Genomic DNA, 23,129 nt, shown 5'->3' on the forward strand with positions numbered 1-23,129 from the left:
ACTTGAATTCTTTGATTAGAAGTTCTTTTTAAAGAAGCACTCAACATTGATGTTCATCTAAGGATTAAAACCAAAATCTTAATGGTAGAAAATAATCTAATCATTGAGCTCTCTGGTTTTCTTTATTTCAAACTCAAGAGAATTGGGTTTTATTCTTTTCTTTTTAAAACTTTTTGTTAATTCTATACTGCCTATTTTTGTTATTGTTGTGTTCTGTGGAGTTGATTCTGAGTCATAGTGACCTCAATAGAACAAAGGAGAACTGCCCAATAGTGTTCCCTAGGCTGTAATCTTCTTACAGGAGCAGATCGCTAGGTATTTTCTCAATGGAGCCCCTGGCATATCCATTTGCAGCCAAACACTAAACTATTATGCTACCAAGACTCCTTTACTTATTTCTATTAGCCTTTATTTCCTTTTAGATCTTGCAAAACTCCAAGTATCTTACTTAGTAAGGAATCCTGGTGTGGTGCTATAGGATAAGCACTCGACCATAAGGTCGATTTGAACTGCAGGGTCAGTGGTTCAAACTCACCAGCTGTTCCTCAGAAACCCTAAGCAACGTATGAATCAGAATTGACTTGATGACATTTAACAACAAGAACATCACCCAGTATTAGAACTGATATTATTACAGGAGACTGCATGATGGCTTTAGACTTCTTTTGCTGGCAGAGATAAGTATCAAAAGCAGCGTTTTCTATTTATGCTGATGGCTGCTGTTGATTGAATTTCCGTTTTAGAATTATTGTTTATTTTAAGACAAATTTCAGTATACAGAGTACAGACGTCCTTATATGTTTTTACAATAGAAAATGCTAGTTTTCCCAGCATGGCAGTTTCTTTATTGAAGAAATTATTTCCTTTAATTTATTCCATCTCTAATTATAGCAGTATAAAAAGTATAGGAGCTCAGTGAAAATAATAGTTTTTATACTTTGCTAACCATTAGGTAATATGTAGATAATGAGAAACTATTATCTGTACTTTTGTCAAGATTTCTCTAAAGCCCTTGAATTAAATGCTTAGCTCTGTTTGTTGTTGTTGTTTTAACTTTTTACTCTGAATTGAGTAAATTTTACAAAACAGATCAGTTTTATATTCAACAGATCACATATTTCATTTTCTTTCAATGATTGCAATCCCTTCCTCCCATGATTCTTGTTTCCATTCCACCTTCTTTCCCAACCCTTTTGAACTTTGTCATTAGGTAAATGCGTCCTTTCAATCTTAAATGGTTGACCATTCCATGGTGGGCATATCTCACTAGGTTGTTTGTCCTCCCCCCCCTCCCCCCCGCATATACCTATCTATTGCTTGGCTGAAAATTGACCCACAAGGCTAAATTCAGTTCTAAACCTGAAGCATGGCCAAGGGTCAGAGTTTCAGGGTTCCTCCAGTCTCTTTCCGCCCAACAAGCCTAGTTTGTTTATTTTGACTTTTGTTCCACATTTCCTCCTACTCTATCCAGGATTTCTAATAGGATCTCTTTCAGAACAGTTGGTAATGGTAGCCAGGTACCACTTAGTTCAGGTCTCAGGATCATGGAGACTGATGTTTCATGTTCCATCAGTCCATTGGACTAATTGATTGCTTAGCACTGTTTTTGAAATCTTATAGTCTTCATTATGGATTTTCCAAAGAAATGGCAATTACTCCTATCTCTCTTATACGAGGGCAAGTCAAAAAATATTGCAACAAAATCATAGAAACCTTTATTAAACAAACTATCAAAATGTGAGACGTTGAATCTTCTTCTGAGACACTGTTTCTGTCTCTCTAACCCTTTCCCAGTGGATTCTGTGTTCTTCAATTTTTACCATATCTAAACAGCAGTTTTGGCATCCTCGAAGATCTCCAAATTGTATTCTTTTTAAATGTTCTTTGAGTTTCGGAGATAAAAAGAAATCTTAAGAGGCAAAATTAGGAAGTGTTATAGGATGAATGGGGCAAGGTTTTCCAAATTTTTTTTTTTTCCTTGTGAATTGTGTGAAGGTTTACAGATAAGATCATCAGTTTTACAATCAAAGAATTCTACACTTTGTTACATATCAGTGATTGCAATCCCCTCCCTGCAACAACAGTCATCCTGCTTCCTCCCCATGGTTCCTATTTCCATCCCACCCTCCTTCTCATCCCTTCTCAATTTTGTCCTTAGGCAAATGTTACCCTTTTGATCTTGAATGATTAACCATTCGATGGTAAACATACTTTACTAGTGTTGTTGCCCCCACCCCCATATGCCTATTTATTGCTTGGTCCCAATTAAATTTTTGTAGGGCAGCCATTTCTGTTCCCGAAAAGGAGCAGTTGTGTTATCATGGTGGAAGAAAATTCCTCAGCTTTCTGACCTTTTTCTCACCAATGTAGTTTTCAATTTTCTTGAAACGTTTCCCTAATAAGCCCCATGATCATACTGTGTCTTTCGAGAAAATCTATCAAGATTATGCCTTTGAGCAAGCAGACAAGCCTGAAACAGCTAGAGCAACAGAAGATACATCTTCAAAGAAAGATCATCAGGAAAAACCCCAAACAAAAATGGCAGTATGATTGGCTACTACAAGAAAAAGCAAGTTGTTTGCCAGGATTCTATCAAGACAAGCAATCAAGTTCCTTCACGACAAACACCCCTCTAAGACTGAAACTCAAAGGGAACACATGAGCAGGCATGTAAACTTGCTGACGACCACATTGGTCTACTGGTGAGTGGAAGAGGGGGAAAGGCAGCAATGAAGAAATGGGCTGAGTTCAACCATGTTGCATAGACGACTGTTGACCTGGAGATGAGAGCAAGCAGAGAATGGGCTGGTTAGTGCAAAGTGTGGTGAGACCTGGGGACACTTGAACCCATGGACAAGGATATAGCCACAGAAGGCTACAGCTAAGAGGGAAGCATCCAGATGATTTGAAGTGAAGGGAGATGCACAAGAACACTCAAACTTGCAGACAGTACCCATTTGACCTAGCCTCCATGGCTTGATAATCAGAACTCAACTAGAGGAAGATAAAAAAGAAAACCATTTTTGATAAAGGAACCAAGTGTAAATTGCTACAATTTGAGGAACTTTACCTATATTCATGGAGGTAGTAACTCAAAATAGCAACAGAGAGGGAAGGAGTCTTCACATCAAGTATCAATCCTGTCCCTTCTGTATATGGAGTAGATAGCGATGGGCAACTTACACATTAGCTACCTAAAGTGAGGGGACGATAAAGGCACAAAGTGACTGGCTTACAAGGTTTCAAGAGGGAATTTAGTTTAAGAAGGGGGGGGGGGGGAGATAGAGTCCCCTCTGAATAGTTTTCATATTGTCTAGATGGGTCTGGTGAAAAGAGATGGGGATGAGATTTTTATGATTCAATAGTGAGTAATTCTTATCATGACAAATTGCAACTGTCACAATTGTAAAGGTAGACATTTTGTAACAAAAACGGGGGAGTAGTTCATCTTACAGTCCAGAAACAGAGAACCCTAGGACCATCAAGAGAAAAGAGCACAAGCGGAATCTGGGACCTTATCCAGAGAAGCAGTGACACCAGAGATTCAGGCAGAGATGGGGACATGGAGAGAGGGAGCAGCTGAGGACTCTAGATTCATGGAAAGAAAGGGACTGAGAGCTGGTGGGCCAGGAGGCAGACTTGCAGAGTGTGCCCTTTGGTGGTGTAAATTATTATATATGTCTGAGTGTTTAAAAAAAAAAAAAAAAGATCTTAAATGAATAGAGACAAATACTGTTAACTTATGGTACGTGGAGGAGAATATAATCATTGTAGTTAAACAAAGTATATGATTTATTGAATGTAAAACTGATGATCTGCCCTATAAACTTTCACTCAATTCACAATGAAAACTTAATTTAAAAGAAAAAAAAATAAGCACAATAAGATTTTCTCATACAAAATTTCTCACACAAAAAAAGATTCTGCCTTTGAAATCCCAAAAAATAGTTGTCATAACCTTCTAAGCTTTCTGCCTTGAATTGAACTGGCCCAGCAGATCCCATCAGAAGCCACTGTTTTAATTGGACCTTCTTTTTGAAAGCACCCTAGTGAAACTAGAACAAGTATATTACTGAGGGAAACTGTCTGTAGCCATTCACTGATTGCAGAGACATGTTTTAAACATGTTTTGGTTGGAAAAAGCCCATACATGTATGAACTGGAACCCTAGTTGTTGTAGTTGTTTTTCATAAGTGCCATTGAATCGGTTCTGACTCATAGCAAGTCTGTATAGAGTTTCTGAGGAACAACTGGTGAGTTTGAATTACCGACCTTACAGTTCAAACTCAAACTGACCTTGCAGTCTAGTGTATTAACCCGTAGCGCCACACCAGGACTCTGGAACTCTAGTAGCAATACTTTTTTACTTACCTTTGTATGTTTCGTTTTATCTTGGGTAAATATTTTAATCTTATTTGAAATTATAACAATATTTAATGCTATGTAACAATTTTCTGTTGTCTGAAATAATCTTACTTTGTAAAAGCCGTAAAGCTGAAATTTGAAATTTGTTATTTTTTTTAACCCAGAGGTATTCTTAAAGTTTATCTTTTTTATCTTGTTTTTCATTTGGTAAATGTGGAAGCTGAGGCCTGGAGACATAAGGAACTGTCTTAGTTATCTAATGCTGCTATAACAGACATACCGCAAATGGGTGGTTTTAACAAACAAAAATTCATTACAGTTTAGGAGGCTGGAAGTCCAAATGCAGAGCGCTGACTGTAGGAGAAGGGCATCTCTTTTTGTCAGCTCCTGGGGAAAGGTTCTTGTCTCCTTTCAGATTCTGTAAACTCTGTAGGTCTTGGAGATCTCCCTGTGTCTTGGCATCAGTCTTCCCTGGTAGGGCACTGTGGATTAATGTGCTAGACTGCAAAGTTGGTTTGATCCACAAGGTCAGTGGTTCAGGCTTACCAGCTGCTCCTCAGAAACCTGGTACAGGGTCACTATGGGTCGGAACCAACTTGACAACACTTAACAACAACAACAGGAGCGTCACGGTTTAGGAACCCTAGGTCCAAAATATGCACTCCACTTCCGACTCTTATTTCTCGATTAGTAGTGTTGTTGTTGTTAAATGCTGTTGAGTCAGTTCTGACTCATAGTGACCCTGTATAGGGTTTCCGAGGAGCAACTGGTGGATTTGAACTGCTGATGTTGTGGTTCACAGTGCAGTGTTTATCCTACAGTACCATAAGGAGCTCTGGTAGCGTAGTGGTTACGAATCGAGCTGCGAGCCGCAAGGTCAGCAGTTCGAAACTACCAGCTGTTCCGCGGGAGAAAGATGAGGTTTTCTGCTCCCGTAAAGATTTACAGCCTTGGAAATCCTGTGCAGGGTCGCTATGAGTCGGAACCGACTCCACGGCACATAACAACAAACAACAACAACAACCATACCAGAAGTCTTAGATGATAGTAGGTTCCTCTTTCTGTGCTCATTTTCTTTCTCCTTTTATCTTTGTAAGATAAAAAATGCTGCAAGCCACACCCCGGGGAAAGTCACTTGTGTCTGATCAGGGTTGTGAGGGAATTAAGGGTATTGCAGCCCACCCTAGAATCCTCTTTGATTTGTCACATCAGATGACATCACATAACTGCCACACCACTGAGAATCATGACCTAGTCTAGTTGACACATTTTGGGAGGACACAGTTCAATCTATGACAGGGACATAGCCTAGTTAGTGTCAGAGACATTCCTGGTTCTGATCTGCTGTATTCCACTGCCTCACCACAATCCTGCCAAGTCATTTAACTGTTATGTATGAAAGCAGTAGGAATTTCTATTTTAAAAAGTATTTCTTAAATTGAAATGAACTGCTTTTCTGAAATGAGATCCCTCTAGTTGGTAGAAATCCACTCTCACTTGATACTCTTTTCCTTTCATCGGCAGCTTTTGGATTTCTGTTTCATCTGACTTGACCCTTCAGATTCTGCTACAGTTTCCATTGTTGTTGTCAAATGCCCTTGAGTCACTTCAGACTCACAGCCCTCCTATATAGGGTTTCTGAGGAGTAGCTGGTGAGTTTGAACCACTGAACTTCTAGTTCACACCTACCATTTGGTACAGTGCATTATCCTACAGCACTACACCAGGACTCCATTGAGTGCTACTAAAATCTTAGCTTTTAAATATTAGATAATTTTTTGAAAATACAGGCAACAGATTTTCTAGCCAAATATGACATTTCCTGAAACATGTTATTGTTAAGTGCTGTTGAGTCGGTTCTGACTCAAGAGTGACCCTGTACAGGGTTTCCAAGCCTGTAAATCTTTACGGGAGTTTCTGAGGCTTTTAAAAAAATCTTTGTGGATGCAGAAAGCCTCATCTTTATGCCACAGAACAGGTGGTGAGCTCGAACCACTAAACTTGTGGTTCGCAGTCCAGTGCTTATCCTATGGAGCTCCCTCCAGAAACATAGAGCTAGATAAAAGTAGTGAACCAATAGCTATTATTTAATAAATATAAACTTATCAAAGACATAAATTATCTCAGCTATTCAGTACATCCTATTTCAAGAAATTGTGATTTAACTGATGGCCACACTTCCAACAATTGTTTGTAGCCTTTTTTTTTTTTTTAAATATCCAGGGCTAATATATATATATATAATATATTTTGTTGTTAAGTGCTGTAGAGTCGATTCCGACATAGCAACCCTGTATAGGGTTTCTAAGGAGCAGCTGGTAAATTTGAACCACCGACTTTACATTTCAAACGACTTTGCAGTCTGACGCATTAGCCCATAGCCCCACACCAGGACTCACTCACTGTCTCTATCTATATATATATACAGATTCATAGATATATATAAGGAGCTCTGGTAGCATAGTGTTATGAATCGGACTGCTAACCTCAAGGTTGGTACTTTGAAAATACCAGCTATTCTGCAGGAGAAAGATGAGGCTTTCTACTCCTGTAAAGATTTACAGCCTCGGGATACCTGTGCAGGGTCACTATGAGTCAGAACTGACTCCACGGTACTTAACAACAACAACAAAAAAATATATATATATATCTGTTAATTCTCTGCCTCGAAAATGAATATATACTACATTCAGAGGGGGCAAAAAAGTAATCTCACATAGGATACTTTATCTTTATTTAAGACTTTTAGAACACTTTCCAATTTTCCGGAAAACTATGTAAGTAGGTGTGCTACCCAATTATATGCAGCTATGTATTCCATCCCAATTATAGGCTGAAACATTGTTTAACTGTACGATGAAAATATGTATTTCTAATTATCTTAATTTCATTGAGGTGGATATGATTCATAAAAAATGTCTGGTGAAAAAAGGATAAAGTACAATAATGAAATGACTTAGAAAAGAAAAAAATCAAAATAAAAAGGTAAGGAAAGGTATTAGAACTTAGAAAACTGAGAAAGCAAGGAGGGTTGCCTCGTAGGAATATTCACTAAGGTACGATATGCATCAGGAGAGATTTTTAAAGGAATTTCTAGCATAAAATGTGAGCAGCTAACTTGGAGAATACAGAATCAGTCTGAAAGTGGGATTTGCATCTGGTGCTCAGAATTAAAGGACCAAATAAATACCTTTAAAAGATACATCACAGTGGTCAAGGGACAGGACCAGTTAGAATTGTAAGGTCATATATAGAAGCTGTGTCAGCACTATGGGAAGTGTGATGCAGTTTTATGCTTTGTGTGTGTGTGTGTGTGTGTGTGTGTGTGTGTGTGTGTGTGTGTGAACTGAATGATAGTTTACATGGGAGAACATCGGCTTTACACCATTGTTTCACTGCAATGATTACATCTCCTGATGCAGTGTTATTCTTTAAAAATTTAAGGTGCAGAAAGGTGAAAAAAGTAATTTGATAGAGATTACATGGTGCCACAATAATTAAGCGCTCTGTTGTTGATAAGTGCCGTTGAGTTGGTTTCGACTCATAACGACCCTTTATAGGGTTTGCAAGGAACAACTGGTGGATTTGAACTGCCAACCTTTTGGTTCGCAGTCCAGTGCTAATCCTACAGCGCCACACCAGGAGTCCACACAATATGGAAGTTAGTAGTTAAAAAATCTGATGATGTATTGCATTGGGCAAATCTGTAGCATTAGACGGCTTAGAATTCTTTTTTTTTTTTTTTTAATGTCACTGGTACACCTGACCCAACCCATGGTCTTTTCTGTCACCACATATATAGGTATGCATCCCTCAATGCCCATCTAGAAAATGTCCATCCGCATATATGCCCATGGCCCCAAAGGTTTTTTCTCTCTCCCTTTTTGCTTTTTTTTTCTCTCTTTTGGTTTAAGGGAAAGCAGTCCTCCTTTTGTTTATTGTTTCTCCCACTGGTTTTTAAGACCCAAACCCTTACTCTTGCAGCACTGGACCACAGGTGAGATGCAGGCAAGTGAGATAACATGGCTCTGGACTTGAACTCTCAGGCTTTGTCCAGCAGGCAGGTGGTGGAGGCAGGGCCAGGCTGCTTCTGCTCCTCTACTCACTACTTCTTTCTCTGCTTCCACCCTCTCATCCATTGCTGCTGGCCACACTCATTTCTCTGGCTTCTTCCAGAAGCTCCAGCAGCAGCAGGGGCAGCAGTAATGAGAACAACTAGAAGCAGACTCCATAGATTTTAATATGATTTGTCCAACATCCAAATCATATAACATCCCATTTCACAGAACGTATAATGACATTGGAGTCCTGGTGTGGTGTTGTGGGTTAATGCGTCAGATTACAAAGCCATTTGAACTGCAAGGTCAGTGGTTCAAGCTCACCAGCTGCTACTCAGAAACCCTATACAAGGTCACTATGGGTCGGAATCGACTCAGCAGTGCTTAACAACAACAACATCATGACATTAATCGATGCATACCTCTATATGTGAATGCTGGACCATGTGAAAGGGGAAAAGAATTAATATGTTAGAATTGTGGTATTGATGAAGATTATTGAATATCCCACAGACTTCCAGAAGAATGAACAAATCTGTACTAGGAGAAAAACAACCTGAATGCTCCTTAAAAGAAAGGATGGCAAGACTTCATCTTGCTTACTTTAAAGACATCATCAGAAAAAAAGCTATCACTAGAAAAGGACACCATGTTTTATGAAGTAAAGGGTCAGCAAATAGTAGGGAAACACTTAATGAGATAGATTGACAGTATCTGCAACGCTGGGCTCATGACAAGGCATTGTTTTGTTCTGTTAGACATAAAGTCACTATGAGTTGTGCCAACTCCATGGCAAATGAACACCAACAACAATGAAGCCCACAGTGACAGATTGTACAGTTACTTATAAATGACTCCTGGTGTGGCGCTGTAGGATCAACATTGAACTGTGAACCACACGGTCGTAAGTTCAAACCTACCACTGCTCCTCAGAAACCCAACACAGGGTTGCTATGAGTCCGAACCAACTTGATGGCACTTAGCAACAACAGAAAATAAAAGAATATTGAAATTACCATGGATTGCCTGAAGAGCAAACATATCTTAGAAGAAATATAGCCAGAATGATCCTTGGAAGAGAGGATGGTGAGACTTTGTCTCAAGTACTTTGAACATATTATCAGAGGAACCAGTTACCTATAGAAAAATAGCATGCTGATAAAGTAGAGGATTTGCCAAAAAACAAAAAGGGAAGATCCTCAATGACATGGGTTGACACATTGGCAGCAACAATGGGTTCAAATATAGCAACAGTTGTGAGAATGGTGCTGTGAATTGGAACGAAGGTGAGTGTGCCTAAAAGCAAACAATGTAGTGAAATTCTTAAAGTAGATTTAATGTTCAACAAGAATGGAAAAGACTTTTCTTCCTCTCAGCATTCCCATGAGGAGACCATTGTAGTAGCACAATTTTAGATCTTAGATATGAAGAAAATGAAATATAAGTATCCAAAACCATTTCAACAGTATGTATGATGCCAATAAACTTTTTGCAGGACTGCACCATTAAATACATTTACATGACATTTAGGGTGACGCTAATAGAATTGCTTAAAAGTGTCATTCAGCACTCATGTACTGACATTTTGAATCTTAAGAATTAATTTTTTAAATTCCTTCTGTTTATTCAAAAGATAATTATCCCTGATCTCTATTTAATTCCCACTTTCTTTTTTATTTTTGTGTTAGTACTTCTAAATGTATCTCTAAACAGAGATTAGGGAGGAAATTTATATGCATGACAATTCTGGATTTTTATTTATTTTTTCTAAATTTGAGAAGTATAGTTTCTTTCTGAATTTTTTATCTGTATCTTACTACAGGTAGTTGAGAAACTATCATCTTTTAGAATAGTGGACTTAGAGTCAGAAAACTTCTAGGCATCTCTGCCTGGCCACCAGTTAACCTTCAGATGTTAATTCACTTCAGCTGTTCATTCATTTGGAGTCTTGGTGTGGCACTGAACTTAAACAGGTGGCAAGGTTGGTTTGAACTGAAAAGTCAGCGGTTCAAACTTACCAGCCACCCCTTGGAACCCCATACAGGGTTGCTATGAGTCAGAACCAACTCTACAGCACTTAACAACAACAGCATTCATTCAATCAGTGAATATTTGAACAACTTTTCACTCCTAGACATGCCTTAGGCCTTGCCTCAGTTTCTGCATCCCAAAGCAACTATAATAAACTGCTATGAAAGCCCTTCCATCCCAGTTGTGTGCCAGGTATACAATAGTTAATAGTTCCAGTTGTTAAGGAGTTTAGACTGACAGAGAGGCAATCAGTAGTAACAGAACTACATGGCACCATGGCCTTTAAACATGTCAGAAAGGCCCTGGTCTTAGAGCTGCCTGATTGCTGTATCAGAAGTGTAGAAGATAACCAAGAAAAGGAAAGGAAGGGTGTTTCGAGGAAAGAAGCTATCATATACAAACATTTGGAAGCAAGGGAAACCGAGATGGAATACCTATAAAAGTAGGAGAGAAACCAGTAGAGAGGGGTACATCTGAAACCAGAGAGACTTCCCCTGCTCAGTTTGTTTTTAGTGTGTAGTGCTGAAAATAGCATTCATAGAGATTGATCTGATGGCTGAGGGAAAACCTTTCCTAATCAAACGAGGAAATTCATAAAATACAACCTACTTCCTTGATTATGTTTGGAAATATTTTGAATTATGTTCCTCTTGAGTTGTCTGTCCAAAAGATGTATTTCAGAGCCAAGTTGAATGTGTTTGGTCTAGTCTGTCTTAGTCTTGTGCTATTATCTTTCAGTGCTTTATAGTCTTAAAGTAGAGGCTCTTCTAATAAGCCAGGATTTTTATATATATTAAGTTTTTAGAAAATACTTTTCTTTTATATTGAGTAATTCGGTTTTTAAATGATATGTTTTAAAGAAGTAATGACATAATATCGACAGATTTTCAAAATAGGAACATTTGAAAATGTGCTCACTAACTTACTGTCAAAAGAGGAATTGCTAGCTCTCTCAGATTTACAAAAACTAAAAACTCTAATTGCGGTTGGAAGTCTTTAGTGCCGTAAATCATGTGCTTTTCATGGACCATATCTCACAACTGCAGTTGGACGTGAGATAATCAGATTTTCACTCCCCACAAGCTGGACAGCTGAAAATGTCATACCAATAGTACGTGTCAAAGACTCAGTGCTGCTTTGCTGCCTGTCTGATTTAACTTGTTGTGGTCAGTCTGAGGAACCTGTGATATGATAAGATAGCATTCATGAGGTCATGTGGTTTGTAAGTACCCAATCTTAACGGAGCAGCCTGTGAGCGAGCGCCTCAGGATAAGGAAGAGTGGGATATAGACTTTGTCTGTTTGAAAGCTTATTTTTGTGTTCACTGACAAAAGAGTGTGGGTATGTGGATATGTGTGTATATTATTTATTTACAATATTGTCCTTCCACTAGAAGTTAGCTTTAATTTCTGGAGGGGAAAAAAAAAAAAAAAGAATGCTACAAGTACACTTATCTCCTTTTACCTAATACTTTTGTCTAAAGCACTAAAGTATTATCAGAGATATTTTTCTATCTATTCAAAATGAAACTCCATCTCTACTGAGGGAAGACTTGTGTCTAAGATGAAAATTTTTGACAAAATTTTTTAATCAATTAAAAGTATTTTTATTTTTCCTGAGTAGAAACTATTTATCTTCAATATGGTAGCATTTTCCTTGAAAACATATCCACGGAATGCTGATGTTTTAAAATTTTTTGTTGGAACATCTTTATTGAGACATAATTCACCCATAATATTTAGCCATGTAAAGCATACTGTTCAGTAGTTTTTAATGTATTTGTGGAGTTCTGCATCATTACCACAGTCAATTTCAGAGCATTTTTATCACCCCCACCCCCCAAAAAAAACCAAACACATATCTCTTAGGAGTCACTCCTCCATTTGTTTCCAAACCCATCTTCCCAGCCCTAGGCAAACATTGATCTGCTTTCTGTTTCTATAGATTTCCCTATTCTAGACATTTAATAGAAATGGAATCATACAATAGGTGGTCTGCTGTGACCGGTTCTACTTAGCATAGCCAATATTTCACTCAGCAGAATGCCTGTTTTCCTCAGCATGTGACAGTACTGCCTGCCTTTTTATTACTGAATAATATTTCATTGCATGGCTGTACCACATTTTGTTCATTCATCAGTTGATGGATGTCAGAGTTACTTCTACTTTGGGCTTATTATAAATAAAAGCCCTATACAGAGTCACTATGAGTTGAAATTGACTCAATGGCTGTACTTTTTGGGTGTGGATGGAACTATAGGATAAGCACTAGACTTCTAACCACAAGGTTGGAAGTTCAAACCCACCAGCTGTTCTCAGAAATCCTACACAGGTTCTCTATGAGTAGTTAGAGTCTTGGTATGGCAGTTCAGAGCCACTAGCCACCTCTCAGAAACTGTATACTTGGGAACTGAATCAACAGCACTTAACAAGTGGGTGGTTTTGAATCAACAGCACTTAACAATAACATTGTGGTTTTGATTTGAATTTTCCTAATTACCAGTGCTGTTGAGTTATCTTTTTTTATGTTTATTGGCCTTACATCTTTGGAGAAATGTCTACTCAGATCCTTTGCCCATTTTTTAATTGAGTAATTTGCCATTTTATTGCAGAGTTTTAACTTTGTTATATATTCTAGACACACATCTCTTATCAGATATGATATCTTATTTTTAAACATCTTTAAGGTGTTTGTTTTTTAAGATTTTATGGTTTGTTAATCCTTTGGTGAAAAATCTATAGTCTTCACAGATCAAGCCACAGTAGAATCTTTATTCCTTCTTTTTGTACCAACATTGGAATTTACAGTCCCCCTGACTTTCTTTGTTCTGTGTTTGCTTTCCTTGTGCTGTTTTCTTGAGTTTTTTTTTTTTCCTTTTCAGACAGTCTATGTCTTGCAAGTCTGTGTTTTGGTTTCATTTTTCTTTGCATAATCCAAGGCATCATAAGCCATACCGAAGCCAGTAGTCTTGCCACCACCAAAATGGGTTCTGAATCCAAATACAAAGATGACATCTGATGTCATCTTTACATTTTTGCAAGTGTTCCCCCAATTTTTGTCTTAGGTACTGTTGCCTGACCAGGGTGAAGGACATCAGTGACCATTTGTTTCTGCTCTGTTGGTCAAGAACTTCCTAGTCTGGATAGTTAACTGTCATTCATGATGGTGGCAGACACTCAGGCAGCCAGGGAGGGAAAAAAAGCTCTTTCAGATGTTTTTTTTAAATCAGTAATTTCTGTATGACTAGAATGGTTTTCAGACTTTCTTCTATAGAACACTAAGTGATCAAGTAGATAAATTTCAAGATTAAACCTCTGTTTTCAGAGGAAAACGAAATGAGACATCTTAAAATTCATGATTTTAGGAATGACACCAAAAAGCACAAGCAACAACAACAAAAAAAAATTGGACATTTTCAAAATTGTGTTTCAAAGATAACCCACAGAGTAAGAGAAAAGTTTTTAAATCATTTATGTGATAAGGGTTTAAAGATAAAGGAACTGAGAAGGTCATGAAAAAAAATGCAGTGCTAACACAAGTTCCAATATGGATGAACCTCAGAAACATTCCGCTGTGCTCACTGGAGCCAGTGACAGCAGACCAATATTGTGTGATCCCATTTCTATCAAATGTCCAGAGTGGGAACTAGAGAGAGACAAAAGTAGATCAGTGGTTGCCTAAGTCTGGGAGTGATGGGTTTAGAGAACAAAACCTGGGTCTTGTGCCATGATCTGTTGAGGACCACTGTAATTCATAGGGTTTTCATTGGCTAACATTTGGAAGTAAATCACCAGGCACTTCTTCCTAGTCCATCTTGTCTGGAAGCAACTCTGAAAGCTGTTGAACATCATACTAACATACAAATGACCACTGACGGAGGAATGGTTACTGTGCATGAGGTACATTGGCCAGGAATCAAACTAATGAAAGGTGAGAATTCTACCACCGAATCACCAGTGTTCCCAACTGTGAGTGAGTTCATATTTGAAAAACATTTAGAACAGTGCCTGGAACATAGTAAGGACATGTTACAGTTAGGCCAACTGTACCACAAAAATACATGTTATATACACATGTTGTCCTAATATAGTATTATGAATTAATAAATAAATCTGAGGACTTCATTCCACCATAGCCTTCAGGACTCTTGGAATTAGACTCTTCATAATGTGTGCTCTGCTTTCTTGTACAGTTTCATCTCTAACCGTAAGACCTATATCCAGTCACACTAAACCACTTATGGTTTCCCAGTACATAACACATTCTCTGGCCACCAGGACTTTGCACATGTCACTTGTGCCTGGATTTCCCCTCCCAACACCTGCTCATCCTGTAAGACCCAACTCAAGCTTCATCTTCTTACTCCTTCCCTAAGAACTCTCTTACTTCGTCAGTTTGCTGCTTCTCCTGTGGGCTTGCTAACATTTAATGTGCTATCTGGGAGTCAGCTGTTTGGTTAGCCTGAGACCAGCATCCTTGTCATTGTTTGTATTTGCCTTTAGAGCACATCGGGTAAGTGATAACCTGGTAATCGGGTAAGTGACATCACTGATAATGCTGTGATGTCGCGTTGTTGTTGTTGTTGTTGTTGTTGTTGTTAATGTTTCTACTCATAACGACCCTGTATAGGGTTTCCTAGGAGCAGCAGGTGGTCTTGAACTGCGGGCCAGCCAGCCTTGTACTTCCATGTCACTTTAAAGAGCAATTAATTACTCTTAACAGATAGAAATGTTTCGCTTTCAAGAAGGTGTTTTACTAAAGATTTGAATTTTTTAAATGTTCCAACTGAAGGTTAAATCAAGTAAAATCTACATCATAGTACTTTGATGTAGCTTTAAAAGTTCAGAGTGAAACAAGCGTGAAGTGATTTATTTCCTGTAATTGGTCATAAATTTACATAAAAAAAAAACCAAAACACCCACTGCTGTTGAGTTCATTCCTACTCATAGCGACCCTATAGGACAGTGTAGAACTGCCCCAGAGAGTTTCCAAGGCTGTAATCTGTACAGAAGCAGACTGCCTCATCTCTCTCCCATGGAGGGGCTGGCCAGTTAGCCTAGCACCTTAACTGTTGTACCTCAGGACTCCTTAAATTTATGTAAAACCCATAAAGAGCTAGCCTCATCACCATTAGCATTAGTATAACTTCTAAATAATGTTAATGGTTTCAGTGTTATCAAGATGTGTCAGCTGGTAGGAAGTGGTCCTTCAATGCAACTTCATTTTGTTTACCCAGAATACTGAACAATCCAAGTGTGTACTATAGAAAGACTGTAGAAAAAGTTCTTTGTAAATGACTTTGTCTTCCCACTCTTTCCTTCTCTGGTAATAAATATGCAATATTAAGTATCTTCAATTCCAAACTTTCCTTTCCTTTTTTACTTACTAATGTGGGTATAATAAGCTTTTCTTGTTTTAGAAAAAATGTGAGTTTTGACTGTTATATTTTACATATTTTATATAAAATCTAAAAATTTTTTTCATTTTAAGTGTGTTTTATCTGTTTGCATTTAGCTGAATGCTAAAAACATGTATTATATCAATGTCTTTATTATGCTTTCAGTTATTTAATTCTTCGCCCTGTAGACTTGAATTTGGCTTTGTCTGTGTAATGCAATGATCATAAAGTCATGACCTCCCATTGATTGCTTTTACTGGTTTCCTGTTCTGAATCACTGGAAATCTTTTGGTTTGTGTGCTTGTTGCTAGTTTTATTCTTTGTCATGTTTACAGTTCAGTTTGGGGAGAAGCTGACAATTGAGGATAAATTTAGCATCCCATGTCCTATATACATTGACTTTAAATTTTGAAAACGATTAAAAGTATTCTGTAAGGAGTCCAACAAAATTACTGACCAAAATGTTGTAGGAAAAAAGTAAACCTCCAAAATTTAGAAGTACAAATCAGAGTGGTTATTTGACTGCTTCCCATCTAAAAATAAAGTACATGCTATATAGTGATTTTGAATACCGTACCTCACTTACAGAAGCATTACATTTAGCTTTTAAAGCTATCGTTCTCTGTTTTATAAAGACTGATTATACCAGCCCAAATGTACAAATATAAGCTTTTATAATCTGATATGACTCAGTCTTGGAAACTTACTGCAACTGTTTTGCAGTTCACTTGTTATCACATGACTCACTTGAATGGTTTAAGACCTGTCTAGTAGTGATCAAAGTTCATTTGGTTAGGGGTTTTTTTTGGTGTGTGGATGACTTTTTTCCACTTTGTTGTGGATTTATTGTCTTTCAAAATACCCAGTGCAGTCCTTCCTCTTATTCTTTTGAATTGCAGAGAGTAGTAGTTATCTGCACAACTCAAACCCCACTCACACATAGGGGAGAAAGAAGTTTTTAACTTGAAATAATACACATGGAAGCACTTTTAACTATAAAGCACCATATAAATATAAGGTTTATTATTAATTCCATTACCTCCACATTTAAAATTTGATGAAGGATGACCTTTTGTGCCTCTTTAAAATTAAATATAAAAATCAGTCCTAACATGTTCAAGTTACCAGTATCCCATAATGTACTAAAAGGAAGCAAACACATAGGGAATTTGTTGTCTTCTCTGTCCATATGAACACCTGCCCAGGTGATCAAAATTTTTCAGTACAGATGGCTCTATTATTTATTAAGAACTTATGTTTAAAGACTACTAAACTCTAAAACTATGAATTTACAAAAGAAACGTCCTTCTTAAAATCTTTCTAGTGGTTTAGCTAATAAAGTAAAGAAAGTTTTGAAAAGTATTTAGATATCCCGACTCCATGGCACAGCACACCACCACCACCACCAATGATTATTAAATCCTTTGAAGCTTCAAAATAGTCATCCTTTTAAATTTTCTGTGATTACATTTTCAGTGGTGATTTCTATATGAAATAGTTATAATAGTTTTTAATAGTCTAAGTGTTTAAATTCTTACTACTATACAGTTAGAAACTGCTGTTTCCTGTCAAAACCTACATCCATCAGACTATGAGCATGACAATTTCCTGTTTTCTTATTAAATCTGCATTTTGTACTTTATTCTTTGTAAGTTGTATAATATCTTCATGTATCACTTTCCTTTAATAATTAGGAAGTGCTTTTTTGGGATCTGCATTATTGAATCATACAGAGAAATCCTGAAATCTCCTCTCTGTAATGATAGTGAGAAGTTCAGATTTTGTTAACTTTTAAAGTTGTGATGAGTGTATCAGAATATCTTAAGTATTATTTAAATGAAGTGTGCATGTTTTTAATGTTTACTCTGTCTCTTAATGCATAACATGAAGCAGTCCGCATCAGGTAAGAAGCAGTACATTCTTCTAGTCTTATATGTGAGTACTCTTATCTGTCTCATTCAGAACTTGAAAGGATAGGATGTCATTTATAAGAACCTGAAGCTGTTTGTCAAGTCAGAAGGCTGAGTTCTAGGATGCAAAATGATTTAGAAAAAATGATTTGGAAACACTCCCTGCCATCAAGAGTCTAACAGACGAAACAGATTATATGTAAAACATCCAATCATTATATAGTTTTCCAAGCAGCACTGACTTTTAAATGTTTAACCCCAGTGTTAGATCATCTGACTTGGAGAAATCTATCTGTAACTATATACTCAGAGTTATATGTATCCCATTACCTTTCAGTCCCATTTTCCACAAACATTTTGAAGCCCCTTATACATGTATATGCCAATTGGTACAGTATTTATGAAAGTATTTGTAACCATTGGTTTATTTTGAATGGTGTCAAAATTGTAGGAAAAAAAGACAATTTTAAACTACTGTTTAATATCAGTATAATACTGGAAGACATAAAGGAAATTTCTTTTAAATACAAGGAGTTTGTTGTTGGTTTTTACTATGGTTCACTTTTGGGTGTTATTTCGGGGTTTTGCTGTTGAGGCTTATCTGTTTAATGACTTTATTATTACTGTAAAAATGGTCAAGCTACAACTAAATTTAAAAATATATTTAAGAGTTTTTATTGATAGCCTTATTCTTAGAATAAAACCAAATAAATCATGAAACTGAGAAAGTTGGTCTGTACATTGGTGTTTGTTTTTAGAATTATACCCAACATGGTTCCCTAAAGATTTTGAGGCAGTTTTCATATATACATATAATACAAAAATGACTAAATATTACGTTAAACCAAATGAACTTTACTTTTTCAGTTACAAAAATTACAGTATCATATGGTTCAATCTAATTGTTAAAAGAATCAGTTCAATGGGAAAATCTAATAAAATCAGAGTTAACAGTAGCACACAAAATATGCATATAGTATCAAAATGGGCTGCATATTGGATTCTAAGTAGCCAAACAAAGTAGGGAACATAGTATCTATTTAAACAAAACCAGTAGTTATTTCTCAGCTTTGAAAGAAATTTCCCATGTGGCTCCACATGAAGAGGACAGGAAAATGTGCTGGACAAGAAAGTGTTAGGCTGATGCCCTAACATGTAAAAGCAATTTTGTGATGAACTGAAACAGTGGGGTGCCATTACATAACTCAGTGATCATACTGTTAGATCCAAATGTAAAATCTAGAAATACTAGTGAAGATTGAATGGCAGTTACATGTCTTTCCCAGAAATCTTTCATAGATATTATTCCTTGAGCTTTTATTTGTTGTTTTTGTTGTTAAGAACCATCGAGTTGGTTGCAACTTACAGTAGCCCTGTGTAGGATTTCCGAGGTTATAAATCTTGGCGGGAGCAGAAAGTCTCATCTTTTTCCCACAGAATGGCTTGTGGACTTGAAATGCCAACCTTGTGGTCCACAGTCCAGGGCTTATCCTCTAGAGCCACCGTATTCCCAAGCTTTTATTTAGTAGACATTTTTATTGAAGTGTAAGATATATACAGAAAGATGCACAAGTCATAAGTGACCAGCCTGATGAATTATCACAGAAATGAACACCCCCATTTAACTACCACCCAGGTCGTTAATTGTTAAAAGAATCAGTTCAATGGGAAAATCTAACTTTATGCTGTGCATAAAGTCGCTATAGGTCGGTACCAACTTGATGGCATCTAACAACAACAACAACAGGTCAAGAAATAGAACATTCTGAACAGTTCAGAAGCCCCCTCATCGTTCTTCTACGACTTCATCACTATTGCCACACTTCTGTCTTTTAACATCCCAAATTAGATCTGCCTGGTTTTGTTTTTTTTTACTTTGTCATGGTGTGACACTGTGAGTTAATACTCTAGACTACAAAGTTGGTTTGAACCACGAGGTCAGCAGTTCAAGCTCACCAGCCACTCCTTAGAAACCATATACAGGGTTGCTGTGTCTATGTCGGAACCAACTCAACAGCACTTAACAACAGCAATATAATCATACAGAACGGGTTATTCTGTGTTTGCCTTCTTTCACAACATGAAGATTTATGGTAAGATAACGTTTCTGGCAGAAGGTAAGATAAAGTTTCTCTTGAAGAAATTAAGGAGCCTCACGTTGGAAAACAGCTTGACAGTATTTACTAAAGCTATAGAGTCCTGGAAGGAGCTCTGGTAGCGTAGTGGTTACGAATCGGGCTGTGAACCTTAAGGTCAGCGGTTCGAAACTACCAGCCGCTCCGTGGGAGAAAGATGAGGCTTTCTACTCCCGTAAAGATTTACACCCTCGGAAACCTTGTACAGGGTCGCTATGGGTCGGACCCGACTCGATGGCACTTAACAACAACAACAACATAGAGTCCTGGTATGGCGCTGTGGGCTAATGCTTCAGACAGCAAAGTCGTTTCAACTGCAAGGTCAGTGGTTCAAGCTCACCAGCTGCTCCTTAGAAACCCTATACAGGGTCGCTGTGGGTCAGAATCGATTCAACAGCACTTAACAACAACAACAAATACACAAGGGGCTTCAAAAAGTTCATGGGGAAAATTCCATTATCTTTCTATTCCATTTTTCTACAAACTTTTTGATACCCCCTCATACATATGTGCTGTGACCCAGTGATTACACTCTTGAGCCAAGAGCAACGTTATCCTCCAAAAGACATGTTCAAGAATGTTCATATCAGCATTATATGTAATAGTCCCAAATTTGAGACAATCCACATGGCCATTAACAATAAAATGGATAAATTGTGATATACTGACATGCTAGAATAGTACACAGAAATCAAAGAACAAACGGCCACTACACATGCCATCGTGAATAGATGTCTGTGGAAACATCATGTTGTAAAACATAAGCTAGGCACAACTGTGATTCCTTTATATTAAGCTCAAAATCAGACAGAACTGCTCTGCGACATCATTGTTGCTATGCCGTTGGTTCAGTTCTGACTCATCGAGACCCTGTATAAGGTTTCCGAGGGACGATTGGTGGGTTTGAACTGCCACTCTCATAGTTAACAGTCCAGCGCTGATCCTACAGCCACAATAGGACTAATGGTTATTTTTGGGGGTGGAGTGAAGTAAACACTGGGAGATGACAGAGGGGAGTGTCCTCAGTGTTGAAAATGTTCGGTATCTTTATGGTAGTTACGTAACATAAATAAGTTTTTGCTCACTTTGAGAAAAAAACAAAGAGTTTCAAATATGATGAAAATAGTTTAAAATTTTTTGAACTGATGAGACAAGTTGCTTTGACAGTTCTTAGTGCTTGCACCATTCTAAACAGACCAGTCATCCTTTCTAGAAGATAAATCTGATCACTCTTCTGCTTAAAATTTTTCAGTGGCTCTCTGTTGCCTTCAGATTAAAATCCAAGATTAAAAGTATAACAAGTCTTTAACTAGGTCCATTATGTGTGAGTCCCCCAGCCCCCCAACCTTAACATTTGTCACTGTAAACAACTGTTGTTGTTTTGTGCCATCGAATCAATTTCAACTCATAGCAACCCTGTATAGGGGTCCTGAGAGTAGCTGGTAGGTTTGAACTGCCAGCCTTGTGGTTAGCAGTCCAGTGCTTATCCTACAGCACAACACTAAGGCCCAATCCCAATACCTAGCAACTAATACTAAACTAGAGTCCTGGTGTGGCACTGTAGGATAAGCACTGGACTGCACAAGATCAGTGGTCCGGTCCCACCAGCTGCTTCTCAGAAACCCTACACAGGATTGCCATGAGTCAGAACTGGCTCAGTGGCAGTTAACAAGTATTAAACTTCTGATCAGTTCCTCAGACCTACCATGTACTCGCTTGCCACCATACTTGGAGCACATGCTCCTTCTGCTTAGTGAGGCTTTTTAGATGTGTGACATCATGTGTCTTCCTAACCAGTAAAAGTCATGAGAATAAATACAACCATTCTGAGACAATCCAGGACCCTAGTCAAAGTCCTGGAAAGTGATCGTTTACATGGGATGGCATCAGCTTTGCATTCATCCTATCATATTTCATTTCATTGCGATGATTTCAATTCCCTCCATGCATCATCATTCAACAGCATTTGTTTCCAATCTTTCTGTTTTGTTGTTGTTGTTGGGATATACACCGAAACACTCAGGAATATATAACCATTCAAACAACCAAAGGGTATATATATACCCTGCACGCCAGCCCCCCGGCTGTCAGCACATAGCCCCTCTCCCTCCCTGAGTCCAGGGTCCCCAGCCGCTCCGTCTCTCCACATCATCATCTCTGCCTCCATCTCTGGCATCACTGCTTCTCTGGATAGAGTCTCGCACTCCGCTCTTCTCCCTTGATGGGTCCAGTGTCCTCTGCTCCTGGACTGCAAAATCAGCCACTCCCCTCCTTTTGTTACAAAATGTCTACCTTTACATTTGCAGCATTCACAATCAATCCTGATAGCAGTTATTCACTATTGAACTACAAGAGTCTTATCCCCATCTCCTTTCACTAGTCCCATCTAGACAGGTTGGAAACCACTCAGTGGAGAGTCTACCTTCCCTCGCACCCTCTGAAACTAAGCTCCCTCTTTGAAAACTTGTAAGCCAGTCAAGGGCTATGCTCTTAAGACAGGTGTATGTCACTATCGTCAGTTTGATCTCATATGTTGTTAAGTGCCATCGAGTTGGTTCTGACTCATAGTGACCCTGTATAGGGTTTCTGAGGAGCAGCTTTTGGGTTTGAACTGCCTACCTTGTAGTAAGCAGTACAGTGCTGATCCTATAGTATCACATGTTGTTGTTAAGTGCCATCGAGTTGGTTTCAACACATAGCGACCCTGTATAGGATTTCTGAGGAGCAGCTTGAACCGCTGACCTTGCAGTTCAAATGGCTTTGCAGTCTGGCACATTAACCCACAGTGCCACACCAAAACTCCTACAATATCACTTAGATAATTCTTTAAAAGAACAGTGTTAAAGGTAGACATTCTTTGCTAATTAAGATGAACCATTGCTTGATTTTAAGAAAACCTCAAGGAATGTTTTTGGTTTAAGGTTTAAAGATTATCTCAGGACAATAATTTAGGGGTTCATCCAGTCTTCAGAAAGGCTCCAAAAAGTCTTTTAAGTTCATGAGAATTTCTGATTCTGTTCTGTATTTTCCCCCTTTTGATCAGGATTCTTCTGTAGAATCTTTGATCTAAACATTCAGTAAAAGTAGCCAGGTATCACCCAGTTCTGGGCACATGACAACAAAGTAGATGGCTGCCATGGAGACAGTTGTCACACATTCCATTACTTCCTCCAAGTCCCTGACTCTTCTTCATAGGTTGCTCCAGAAGAATAGAGACCAATTATTGAACTTT

At 38.0% G+C, this 23,129-nt stretch overlaps 1 protein-coding gene and 1 pseudogene across 1 annotated transcript in view; one reads left to right on the forward strand and one right to left on the reverse strand.

The window, feature by feature from the left end:
- The window catches only part of EVI5 (ecotropic viral integration site 5), a 293,650-nt gene that overhangs the window by 262,292 nt on the left and 8,229 nt on the right, over positions 1–23,129 (forward strand). The gene's annotated exons all lie outside the window — the stretch shown is intronic.
- Positions 13,206–21,623, reverse strand: LOC102823244 (annotated as a pseudogene).

Source organism: Chrysochloris asiatica, unplaced genomic scaffold, assembly GCF_000296735.1.
Source record: "Chrysochloris asiatica unplaced genomic scaffold, ChrAsi1.0 scaffold00002, whole genome shotgun sequence".
NCBI classification, from domain to species: Eukaryota; Metazoa; Chordata; class Mammalia; order Afrosoricida; family Chrysochloridae; genus Chrysochloris; species Chrysochloris asiatica.